General features: G+C 37.6%; 1 protein-coding gene across 5 annotated transcripts in view; it reads right to left on the reverse strand.

The window, feature by feature from the left end:
* The window catches only part of LOC307128139 (uncharacterized protein), a 106,876-nt gene extending 94,976 nt beyond the window's left edge, over window positions 1–11,900 (reverse strand). For 3 of the 5 annotated variants that reach the window (XM_079819763.1, XM_079819770.1, XM_079819769.1), the window contains exon 1: window positions 11,778–11,895. The gene's annotated coding sequence lies outside the window, so the exon portion shown is untranslated. Of the gene's footprint in view, window positions 1–11,777 lie in introns of all 5 variants that reach the window. The other 2 variants (XM_079819765.1, XM_079819767.1) reach the window with 2 other exon arrangements.
* Between the last annotated feature and the right edge of the window lie 1,450 nt (window positions 11,901–13,350).

Consider the following 13,350-nt stretch of genomic DNA (forward strand, 5'->3'; position numbering starts at 1 on the left):
ACCTCTTTGGAATAAAGTGTTCTTTAATGTTGAGTCAAGAACGCTAAGGTTCCATTTAGAACCTCTTTGGAATAAAGTGTTCTTTAAAATTGAGTCATGAACACCAGGGTTCCATTTAGAACCTCTTTGGAATAAAGTGTTCTTTAATGTTGAGTCAAGAACGCTAAGGTTCCATTTAGAACCTCTTTGGAATAAAGTTTTCTTTAAAATTGAGTCAAGAACGCTAGGGTTGCACTTAGAACCTCTTTGGAATAAAGTGTTCTTTAAAATTGAGTCAAGAATGCTAGGGTTCCATTTAGAACCTCTTTGGAATAAAGTGTTCTTTAATATGGAGTCAAGAACGCTAGGGTTCCATTTAGAACCTCTTTGGAATAAAGTGTTCTTTAAAATTGAGTCATGAACACTAGGGTTCCATTTAGAACCTCTTTGGAATAAAGTGTTCTTTAATGTTGAGTCAAGAACGCTAAGGTTCCATTTAGAACCTCTTTGGAATAAAGTGTTCTTTAAAATTGAGTCAAGAACGCTAGGGTTGAACTTAGAACCTCTTTGGAATAAAGTGTTCTTTAATATGGAGTCAAGAACGCTAAGGTTCCATTTAGAACCTCTTTGGAATAAAGTGTTCTTTAAAATTGAGTCATGAACACTAGGGTTCCATTTAGAACCTCTTTGGAATAAAGTGTTCTTTAATGTTGAGTCAAGAACGCTAAGGTTCCATTTAGAACCTCTTTGGAATAAAGTGTTCTTTAAAATTGAGTCATGAACACCAGGGTTCCATTTAGAACCTCTTTGGAATAAAGTGTTCTTTAATGTTGAGTCAAGAACGCTAAGGTTCCATTTAGAACCTCTTTGGAATAAAGTTTTCTTTAAAATTGAGTCAAGAACGCTAGGGTTGCACTTAGAACCTCTTTGGAATAAAGTGTTCTTTAAAATTGAGTCAAGAATGCTAGGGTTCCATTTAGAACCTCTTTGGAATAAAGTGTTCTTTAATATGGAGTCAAGAACGCTAGGGTTCCATTTAGAACCTCTTTGGAATATAGGGTTCTTTCAAATGGAGTCGAGAACACAAGGGTTCCATTTAGAACCTCTATGGAATAAAGTGTTCTTCCAAATTCAGTCAAGAACACAAGGGTTCCATTTAGAACCTCTTTGGAATTAAGTGTTCTTTCAAATTCAGTCAAGAACACAAGGGTTCCATTTAGAACCTCTTTGGAATTAAGTGTTCTTTCAAATTCAGTCAAGAACACAAGGGCTCCATTTAGAACCTCGTTGGAATGAAGTGTTCTTTCAAATTGAGTCAAGAAGATAAGGGTTGTATTTAGAACCTCTTTGGAATAAAGTGTTCTTCCAAATTGAGTCAAGAACACAAGGGTTCCATTTAGAACCTCTTTGGAATAAAGTGTTCTTCCAAATTCAGTCAAGAACACAAGGGTTCCATTTAGAACTTCTTTGGAATAAAGTGTTCTTTCAAATTCAGTCAAGAACACAAGGGTTCCATTTAGAACCTTTTTGGAATAAATTGTTCTTTCAAATTGAATCAAGAAAGCTAGGGTTCCACTTAGAAACTTTTTTAAATAAAGTGTTCTTTTAAAATTGAGTCAAGAACGCAAGGGTTCCATTTAGAACATTTTTGGAATAAAATGATCTTTATTGTTGAGTCAAGAACGCAAGGGTTCCATTTAGAACATTTTTGGAATAAAGTGTTCTTTAAAATTGAGTCAAGAACACAAGGGTTCCATTAAGAACCTCTTTGGAATAAAGTGTTATTTGAACTATTAAGAACCCCACTGAATCTTTTCTTCTGAGAGTGTACATTATAAATATGTGCGGCTCCTTATAAACAGAAAGAGATACACATTTACTCTTTACGAACATCCATTCACAGGATGTTTTTACTTTCAAATGAGAAAAAAATCGATTTATCGCAAAGGAGCGAAATTATTAGCAGCATCACAAATACTGTTGAGTGAACAAGAGAAGTACAAAAGTTAGAGCAGAAGTTAAAGTGCGGAAGACAAGTTAGCACTCGTTTTCCTTCCCTCCCTCGCCCAGAGCCAGCAGAAACACAGCTTCTCTCTTTCATTTCCCTTTCTCTGTGTGAGGTTTCTCTGGAGATCAGCAGAAAAACCAGAACGTACTTCATCAATCCATGTTCTTGTCAATGACTCATCAGTGCTAATTATTCTTTATAACCAAAATGTAATAATTAGCTCAGCCTGCATTGATATTAAAGCAACAGAGCATTCATGCAAATCAACCAATTAAAGAGCTGCTACATAAAGGGGCGGGGCCTGGTGGAGTTAGTCGTGTGTTGAAACTGCCGGTTATGGTAAGGGGCGGGGCATTCCCCAAACACCAATCACAACACACTGCTCCAGCCGACCAATCAGAGCACAGTGTGCTTTTCAGAAGGAGGGGCTTCATAGAGACAGGAAGTAAACAGAGCGATACTGACAGACTGGGAAGAGAGGAGCCGCAACAATGGAGAATATGAGGAATAATCAACACTCGAGCTGCTCTAGTAGAGCCAGAACACACTGCACAGACCATAATTGAGCGTCACATGACACATCATATCAGCTGACATTGACCTGTAAGAGCCGTCCGTCAGGAGTTATCTCTAAACCGGTTCTGCCGCTTCTCTCACTTCAGCACAAATATGACCGCACATGACCTTTGGATAGCAGAAATATCTGTGACGGCAAATTCTTCATATGACAAGGACAAAGGGAAAACACACACACTGAAATATCATCCTTATGAAAAATATTTCTAGACATTGAACAATCAGCAGTACAAACACATTTCAGGCTGATGATTATTTTCATATTCACGAGGGTTTCTCTCACTGGAAAGGAAATGCCGTCACCAACACGTGCATAGAAATATTAAGACTTTTTATTAAGATTTTAAGAGTTCTCTACAGATTCTCATTACCGTAATACAACAAATATATAATAATTTGGGAGTTAAATGAGACATTTTGATTAATTCATTAAAAAAAAAAAAGCTCTATTTCTTAATGCAAATATATTTATTATTTTTATGACTAAAAAAGGTTAAATGGTCCGAAAAAATGGTCACACTTTTACCAGTGTTGTTTTAGTTTTTTTCACATTTTGAATAAGCCATTATTTTTATATTTCTAGTTATGATGTTAATTTTAGTAAAGTTTTTTATTAAATTTTTTATGTGCTTGTCATTTTACTAGTTTTTTGTTGTTGTTCTTGTTTTAAAGGTTTATTTCAGTTTTAGTTTTTATTTATTTCCAATTTTACTGCTTCGGCTTAAACTTATTTCAGTGCCAATGTAATATTTAAAAAATGTGTTTAGTTTAAGTTTTTCAACTAATATTTATATTTTATTTCAGCTTTATTTCAATTAACATACATGTTTTAATAGTTTTAAACGATAATAAACACTGACTTTTACTCACAGCAGTCAAAAATGACCGTATAGAAATTAACAGGAATTTAAAAATTTATAAATAAAAAATAATAAAGAGATGCAGAAAAGCAATGAAGGGGTTAATTGAAAAATTTGAGTAAAAACTGTATGGATTAATTCATTAATTGTACTGTATTGTAAAAATTGTGGAAACAAAAGAATCATAATTATTGCATAAATATTACGTAGTATCATAAAATTCCTGGAAAATACAAAATATTAAATAAAAAATATATTGTTGATTTTACTGGGGGAAAAAGACTTTGTCAGACTTTATAAAGTGGATCATAATTATTGCATAAATATTACGAACATTCCCACAAAAAATGAAACAAAATATTTTTGGACAAAATATAAATATCATTGATTTTACTGAAAGAAAAAAATAAATATAAATTTAAGATGTCAAGTGGATCATAATTATTGCATAAAAATTACATGGTACCATGAAATTCTCAAAATATGAAATAAAAATATATTATTGAACAAAAATATATAATTGATTTTACTGAAAAAAAGTTACATTTGAGATGTCAGACTTTATGAAGTGGATCATAATTATTGCATACATATTACATGGTACCATAACATTACCATAAAATATTAAATAAAAAATATTTTGGACAAAATATAAAATATCTTTGATTTTACTGAGAGAAAAAAAATGTTACATTTGGAGGTGTCATAATTATTGCATATATATTACGTAGTATCATAAAATTCCCTCAAAGTCCCAAATATTAAATAAAAAAATATTATTGACCACAAATATAGATCTGATTTTATTGAAAAAAAGTTATATTTGAGATGTCAGACTTTATAAAGTGGATCATAATTATTGCATAAATATTACATGGTACCATAAAATTCCCTCATAAAGAGGAAAAAAAAGTTACATTTGGAGGTGTCATAATTAGTGCATATATATTACATAGTACCAAAAAATTCCTGGAAAATACAAAATATTAAATAAAAAATATATTGTTGATTTTACTGGGGGGAAAAGACTTTATAAAGTGGATCATAAATATTGCATATATATATTACATGGTACCATAAAATTCCCTCAAAATACAAAATAAAAAAAATATTATTGAACAAAAATATACATCATTGATTTTACTGAGAGAAAAAAATAAGTTACATTTGGAGGCGTCATAACTGCATAAATATTACGTAGTACCATAAAATATGAAAAATACAAAATATGAAAACTGAACAAAAATATATATTGATTTTACTGAAAGAAATAAATAATGTCATAATTAGTGCATATATTACATAGTACCATAAAATGTATGTAAAATACAAAATATTAAATTAAAAAGATATATATCATTGAACAAAAATATATATCATTGATTTTACTGAAAGAAAAAAAAGTTAAATTTGAGATGTCAGACTTTATAAAGTGGATCATAATTATTGCATACATATTACATGGTACCATAACATTCCCTCAAAATATAAAATAAAAAAATATTATTGAACAAAATATACATAATTGGTTTTACTGAGAGAAAAAAATAAGTTATATTTGGAGGGGTCATAACTGCAAAAATATTACATAGTACCATAAAATATGAAAAATACTAAATATGAAAAAACATACTATTGAACAAAAATATATCATTGATTTTCCTGAAAGAAAAAAAAGTTAAATTTGAGATGTCAGACTTTATAAAGTGGATCATAATTATTGCATATATATTACATAGTACCATAACATTCCCTCAAAGTCCCAGATATGAAATAAAATATTGAACACATATGTGTGATTGATTTTCCTGTGTTAGGTTGTATTTGAGGCGTTCATCATCTTCTGACTGTGGATGAGGGTTAAAGGTGTTTTTAAGATGGATGATTTGGCTCTATTAATACCCGCCGCCAGGCTCTTGCCCACGGACGGCATGTCTTTATATGGGCAAGAGAAGCGTCATCCACGCGGGTGACAGGACAATCTGAGACGTCTTATCAGACCTTTGCCTGAAGACAAGGTCTGAGCCGCTATCTGCATTTCTGCTGAGCCTCATGCTCACGTGGAGCAGATTCAGGAACTGGGACAGAAAAAGTGCAAGAGGAGCATGAATAAGAGTGAGCAAAGTCTATGAGGCCAGGCGGTGCCAACTCAGCGTAACGCTGTGGAAAACAGCCCGCGCGAGGGCATCTCCACACGGCCAACGGCTTGACCTTTGAGCCGCTCCTTATCACCCCATAAACAGGCTCGTGACCTTTGACCCTGACGAACTTCATCATCCTGGACTTACATTAGTGAGAAGAAGGCTGAAGAACGCCCTGTTTTTCTGCTTTGGATGGTCAATGTCAAGATCTCAATGGAGGTCAAAGGTAAAGGTTCGACCCTTCTGTTGTGGGCAGGGTTAATCTTGTTAACTAAAGCTGAAACTATTAAAGATAATTTAAATAAAGCTGAAATTACATCAAATATAAATGTGAGCAATGGTTTTACTGAGGTGGAGCGGAAAAACGTGTTTTTTTCACGTTATAGCGCCACCAAGTGGCCAGTTGTAGCGATTTTTCTAATGTGATCACAAAATGAAATCATACACACGTGTACCAATTTTGGTGAAAATATCTCATTCCTTTCAAGAATTATAGACATTTTAGTAAAACTGGCCCCGCCCACTTTTGAACATTTTGGCACGCCGTAGCAACGGCGAATCAAAAATGTGCCTTTTTTTCGTTAATTATTGATATTCGTCATCCAGGGAATCTTTCTATACTGGTTTGATTCTGATCAGACGAAAAACCTAGGACTAGTTCGCAAAAGTAGGTTTTTAAAGAGATATTCAAATATTTAACGAGTCATTTAAACTGCAAAATTGTTCAGAATGAAGAGACCTAACATATGATATGAATATTTGCATAATATTTAAGGTGTAAAACACGATAGCGCCACTGGTGGCCAATTTCTTTAACATTTCTCACAGATCTCTAGGTCCATGAGTCAAACAGGCATCCGTTAACCTCCTCTAACAGGCGCTTCGATTTCATTGGCTGATGACTGCCATGTTTTTCAAGATATGCAAATGTCCTCATATACAATTATGGCACCTTGGACAAAGACACTGCAAGCCAATTAGTCAATCAGACTAACGGTTGCAGTTTTCAAGTTTGATACACATGTGCACCAATTATGGTCAAAATATCTCATAACTTTCAAGAGTTATAGCCATTTTAGTAAAACTGGCCCCGCCCACTTCAAACATTTTGGTGCCCCCATAGCAACAGTGAATCGAAATTTCAACTTTAAAAAAATTATTAACTGATATTCACTCTCCAGAGAATATTTCTGCACTGGTTTGGTTGCGATCAGGCAAAAATATTGTCAAATATTTAACAAACCATTTGGTTCTTGAATATTGTGTGCATGTGCTAAATGTTTCGTGATATATAAGACGTAAAACATGTTAGCGCCATCCGGTGGCCGATTTCTGTCAAAGTTCTCACAGACCTCTAGAGCCATGAGTCCAACAGGCCCAGGGAATTTTGTGCAGATCAGCATCCGTTAACCTTGTCTAATATGTGCTCAAAATTCATTGGCTGATGACTGCCATGTTTTTCAAGATATGCAAATGTCCTCTTAGACATTTATGGCACCTTGGACAAAGACACTGCATGCCAATTTTCAAGTCAATCAGACTAATGGTTACATAACTTGAAAAATAATTGAAAACTTTCTCATGTTATAGCGCCACCAAGTGGCCAATGATCATAATGTTTTTCACACAATCACAGAATGATCTCATACACGCATGTACCAATTTTGGTGAAAATATTTCATTCCGTTCAGGAGTTATAGCCATTTTAGTCAAATTAGCCCCGCCCACTTCAAACGCTTTGGTGTCCCGTAGCAACAGTGTACTGAAAATTAAACTTTCCTCCATTAATTATTGATATCCACTTTCCAGAGAATCTTTCTGCACTGGTTTGGTTCCAATCAGGCGAAAAACCTAGAAATAGTTCACAAAAGTAGGTTTTCTAAATATTCTCAAATATTTAATGAATCATTTGATTGATCCAATATGTGCTCAAATTTCATTGGCTGATGGTGGCCATGTTTTTCAAGATATGCAAATGTCCTCATATACAATCATGGCACCTTGGACAAAGACACTGCAAGCCAATTTTCAAGTCAATCAGACAAACGATCAAGTAGTTTTCAAGTTTTTCTCATGTTATAGCGCCACCAAGAGGCCAATACTCACTATTATTTTCACATGATCACAGAATGAGTTCTTACACATCTGTGCCAATTTTGGCAAAAATCTCTCATTCCTTTCAAGTGTTACAGCCATTTTAGTAAAACTGGCCCCGCCCACTTCAAACGTTTTGGCGCCTATAGTATTGAATATTAAAATTTCCTCCATTAATTATTGATATTCATTTTCCAGATAATCTTTCTGCACTGGTTTGTTTCCGATCAGGCAAAAAAACCTAGTTGGCAAAAGTAGGTTTTGGACAAAATCCAATATGGCAGATTTTTTTGAGGCAAGGATTCAGTTCTGAGCCATTTTTGGTGAATTGCATGGAAACCAATGGTGGCTCAACTTGAGCATCAATGCAACCCAAACTTATAAAGCCTCTCCCAAACACACCAATGTGTTGAAACTTTGTTTGCACATGCATGAGCCAAAATGAGAAAATTGAGAAAACGGACAAATGAACTCGCAGAAGAATGTGCGACTGGAAACCCGAATATTTGAGATGCTCTGAGTTCCCACATCTTCATCCCCATTGCTCTTCATCAGATGCGTGACAAGAACCTCCAACACAGACGGCTGGAAATCAATCTCCTCATCCAGACTCAAAGATCAGGTGCAGGTAAACAAGCGCTATCAGACAGTGAAGCAACTCTACAGTCTCCCAAATGTTTTCCTGTAGATTTCTCCATCATGGGTTTCCCTACCAATGGGAACAAATCCATTTCACATCAGCAAAAACCGGCGGGAGGAAATGAAAACAAGCCAAGCGACAATCATTTCCTCTTTCCAAAGCGTTCTTCACTTAGTCTGCAGTCACAGAGAAATGACTCAAACACACACGAGCGCTCAACATAACACACACACGAAACCTTGACTTCACTTCGTCAGTCATTTGGCTTCTTTAAGAATGTTTAGATGTTATTTAACTACATTAGCTTTGATAACACATGGGCCACTGGTCACCCTGCTCTGAACTGGTAGATAAAAACACGGATATATTATTATCGGTCGAGCACTAATGTCCTTCAGAGCTGTAGAAGTGGATCTGAAATGGTTCCCGCCGTGTTCCTGGAGTATCATTTAGTAAAATTGGGGGGTTTCCTGTTCTAGAAATACATCAAAGGAGGGTTTTTTGGAAAGCCCCCAAATGTCAAAGATATCCGCTGACCACAGGACGGCAAAAGAGTTTCTCTTGGAAAGTGACTCACCCGACAGACAGAATCCAGATGCAGATCCACGGCGGAGAGAGAGAGAGAGAGAGAGAGTCCGTAATCCAGGGAAAGAGGGAAGAGAAACATGCAGATCCACAGTGAGTGATCCAGCTCTCAGACAGATCTAAGGGCAGCTCATATCAAATACTATTGGAAAGTGTGACATGAGAGCAGTGTTGGGGAAGCTACTCTACAAACGTCATTCATTACTAGTTACTACACTCTAAAAATGCTGGGTTAAAAACAACCCAAGTTGGGTTGAAAAGGGACTAGCCCAGCGGTTGGGAAGTTTCGGCCCAGCGGTTGGGTTGTTTCGGCCCAGCGGTTGGGTTGCTTTGGCCCAGCGGTTGGGTTGTTTTGGCCCAGCGGTTGGGGTGTTTTGGCCCAGCGGTTGGGTTGCTTTGGCCCAGCGGTTGGGTTGTTTTGGCCCAGCCGTTGGGTTGCTTTGGCCCAGCGGTTGGGTTGTTTTGGCCCAGCGGTTGGGTTGCTTTGGCCCAGAGGTTGGGGTGTTTCGGCCCAGCGGTTGGGATGTTTCGGCCCAGCGGTTGGGTTGTTTCGACCCAGCGGTTGGGAAGTTTCGGCCCAGCGTTTGGGATGTTTCGGCCCAGCGTTTGGGATGTTTCGGCCCAGCGGTTGGGTTGTTCCGGCCCAGCGGTTGGGGTGTTTTGGCCCAGCGGTTGGGGTGTTTTGGCCCAGCGGTTGGGGTGTTTTGGCCCAGCGGTTGGGGTGTTTTGGCCCAGCGGTTGGGGTGTTTTGGCCCAGCGGTTGGGGTGTTTTGGCCCAGTGGTTGGGGTGTTTTGGCCCAATGGTTGGGGTGTTTTGGCCCAGTGGTTGGGGTGTTTTGGCCCAGAGGTTGGGGTGTTTTGGCCCAGAGGTTGGGGTGTTTCGGCCCAGCGGTTGGGATGTTTCGGCCCAGCGGTTGGGTTGTTTCGACCCAGCGGTTGGGAAGTTTCGGCCCAGCGGTTGGGATGTTTCGGCCCAGCGTTTGGGATGTTTCGGCCCAGCGTTTGGGATGTTTCGGCCCAGCGGTTGGGTTGTTCCGGCCCAGCGGTTGGGGTGTTTTGGCCCAGCGGTTGGGGTGTTTTGGCCCAGCGGTTGGGGTGTTTTGGCCCAGCGGTTGGGGTGTTTTGGCCCAGTGGTTGGGGTGTTTTGGCCCAATGGTTGGGGTGTTTTGGCCCAGTGGTTGGGGTGTTTTGGCCCAGTGGTTGGGTGTTTTGGCCCAGCGGTTGGGGTGTTTCGGCCCAGCGGTTGGGTTGTTTCGGCCCAGCGGTTGGGGTGTTTTGGCCCAGTGGTTGGGGTGTTTTGGCCCAGCGGTTGGGGTGTTTTGGCCCAGCGGTTGGGGTGTTTTGGCCCAGTGGTTGGGGTGTTTTGGCCCAGTGGTTGGGGTGTTTTGGCCCAGCGGTTGGAATGTTTTAATAATACATGTGAAATAAAAAATCTGACACATAATTACTAGAGGCAACAATAATAATCAAAAGGTGATAATTTATTAATAAGCAATTTAATACATGTTTGTTTAATTATTATTCATTAAAAGTATTAATAATATTAATTTCCAACATACTTCGGGCTCATTTTAAGCAAAATACATACATTTTTAAACAATAGTTGAGTTAAAAAAGATCTACCCGGCAGGACCGGCAAACATTTAACAACCGCTGGGTTAAAACATCCCAACCTCTGGGTTAAAACAACCCAACCGCTGAGCTAAAACAACCCAACCGCTGAGCTAAAACAACCCATTCACTGGGTTAAAACATCCCAACCTCTGGGCTAAAACAACCCAACCGCTGAGCTAAAACAACCCAACCGCTGAGCTAAAACAACCCATTCACTGGGTTAAAACATCCCAACCTCTGGGTTAAAACAACCCAACCGCTGAGCTAAAACAACCCATTCACTGGGTTAAAACATCCCAACCTCTGGGTTAAAACAACCCAACCGCTGAGCTAAAACAACCCATTCACTGGGTTAAAACATCCCAACCTCTGGGTTAAAACAACCCAACCATTGGGCTAAAACGATGAGTTAAAACAACCCAACCACGGAGCTAAAACAACCCAAACGCTCGGCTAAAAGAACCCAACCGCTGGGCTTGTCCATTTTCAAACCAACTTGGGTTGTTTTTAACCCAGCATTTTTTAGAATACATCTTCAATGGTGTAATTAGATTACTGTACAAATTACTCCCTCCAAAAAAGTATATCAATACTTACAAATAACTTTCTAAATCCTATATCAACCTCGACCAGTTCAGTGAATCAAAGACATGAAACGTCTCTTAACTCATTCAATAAATAATATAAAACTACATAAATCCTTCTTATTAACTGACCAAAGTATTACACACATGTGAGGATATATAAAAACATGCTTTTTAAAGTTAGACTTTGAATTTTGATGTTAATTCCACTGTTGTATTATATGTATAATTGTTCTACAGTAAACAGTATTTAGTTCACTTATATCAGAAGTAACTGTAATTCAATTACAGAAAAGATAAGAGTGACCCTTTACTTTTTCAAGGGGAAAGTAATTAAATTACAGTAACTAATTAATTAGTAACTAGTTACACCCAACACTGCATGATTATATATATAGGCAATTTTCATAGTTAAGTGGTCAGATGAATCAGTGATAATTTCTAAAACACTCCATTAGATATAAAACAATCAATATTTACAGTAGTTGATCAGCAAATAATGTAGTTTTGTTCGATCAGCTCCTGAGTTTCCAATGTCAAAACACACTAACACTTTCAAAAGCAGAATTACATCTGCAAATGATATGCATCATGGTTTCATATTTATAAAGATATCTCACTAATCTTACCTTACGAACAAAACATTAAGTTAGTAGCTAGATTTCTCGACTTGAAAGAGTGAAAAACCAGCCTGACCTGAGCCAGAGTCTCTCTCAGAGGATCCTTTGACTAATGTCAGTGCAGATCCAGCACATCTGATCCACACACACGAGCAGAAAGACTGCTTCACCTGAAGAGCTCACACTTTCAATCACGCTCACGTTCACAAGTTTCCCTGGGCGGAGCCTGGAGCGGGAAGACCACGCCCCCTGCGGCTGCGATTGGCTCGCTCTGGCCTTAACCACGCCTTAAATGGAACCCCTCCTTCCTGGAGGCTCATTATAGAGGTGCGGCTCCTCAGCAACTCAGAGATTGAAACTTATGGGTTTATTTGATAAACTTCCTATGTATTTCTATATATATATATATATATATATGCTTAGCATATTGTACAAATGACTACAAAAAGGTTTTGATTTCAGAGTTTGCAGACTTTTAAATTATAAAAATGCCGTAAGGTACAGCAATCATAGTCCAGTTTCACAATGGATGTTAATGTTTATTATATTACGGGCAGTTCTAGATAACGAGACTCTTCACCTGATGTGCCCTGAACAATCTCAGTAAAACTGAAGGTCAAAGTTCATAAATCAAAGCCATTAGACCAGAAAAAATCAAGCTGCCAGTGTCAAAACTACATGTTCACATTAGTTATTAACAGGACAATGAACAACAGCCTTTATTAACCTTGTTAATATTCATATTAGTTCACACAGATACACGTAATAAATGTTGTATTAGTTGTTCCTTCTCCACTAGATGTCAGTATAAAGTCATTCATAACACACAGAATTACCTCAAAGAACTTTATTTAGATGTAGCAGATAAATCTATCGAACAGCTACAATCCCATCAAAAGTGTCCAAGTCTACATGAGTTATTGCCCTTGTGTGTACAATATCTAAAAGTGAGTGAAGATACAAAAACAACATGTGCAAAGTTGCATAATGTGATATTATATTAGTGCTGCTGTCCTACATGGACACCATATTATAACTTCAGGATCTAGTAGTTGTGATTATGTTATTTTATAATACGCAACATATAAAAATATGAAGTCTGTGAAGTCTAAATATACACAACAGCTACACAAAACATCTGTAACAGTTTGTGCAAAGGCTCTTCTACATCAGAATCATCATACACTCATTTATTATTGATATACAGTACAAACACTGGAGTGTGTGTGTGTGTGTGTGTGTGTGTGTGTGTGTGTGTGTGTGTGTGTGTGTGTGTGTGTGTGTGTGTGTGTGTGTGTGTGTGTGTGTGTGTGTGTGTGTGTGTGTGTGTGTGTGTGTGTGTGTGTGTGTGTGTGTGTGTGTGTGTGTGTGTGTGTGTGTGTGTGTGTGTGTGTGTGTGTGTGTGCGTAGATGATCCCAGCTAACAACATGTGTGTGTTCATGTGAGGAAGTTATGAACAGTAAAAAAGTCCAGTTAAACAAAACCAAAAATCTTGGTTGTATGAATGTTTAGGAGACGTTACATTTGAATGTTCTCGGGTTTACATTCTAAATGCATTCCGAGAACATTCAAATGTAACACTTCTGTAAACAAGCATGACATGGAATGTTTCATAAACGTTTACATTTTAACATATTTCATAAATAGG

Source organism: Gobio gobio (genome assembly GCF_949357685.1).
Source record: "Gobio gobio genome assembly, chromosome: 6".
NCBI classification, from domain to species: Eukaryota; Metazoa; Chordata; class Actinopteri; order Cypriniformes; family Gobionidae; genus Gobio; species Gobio gobio.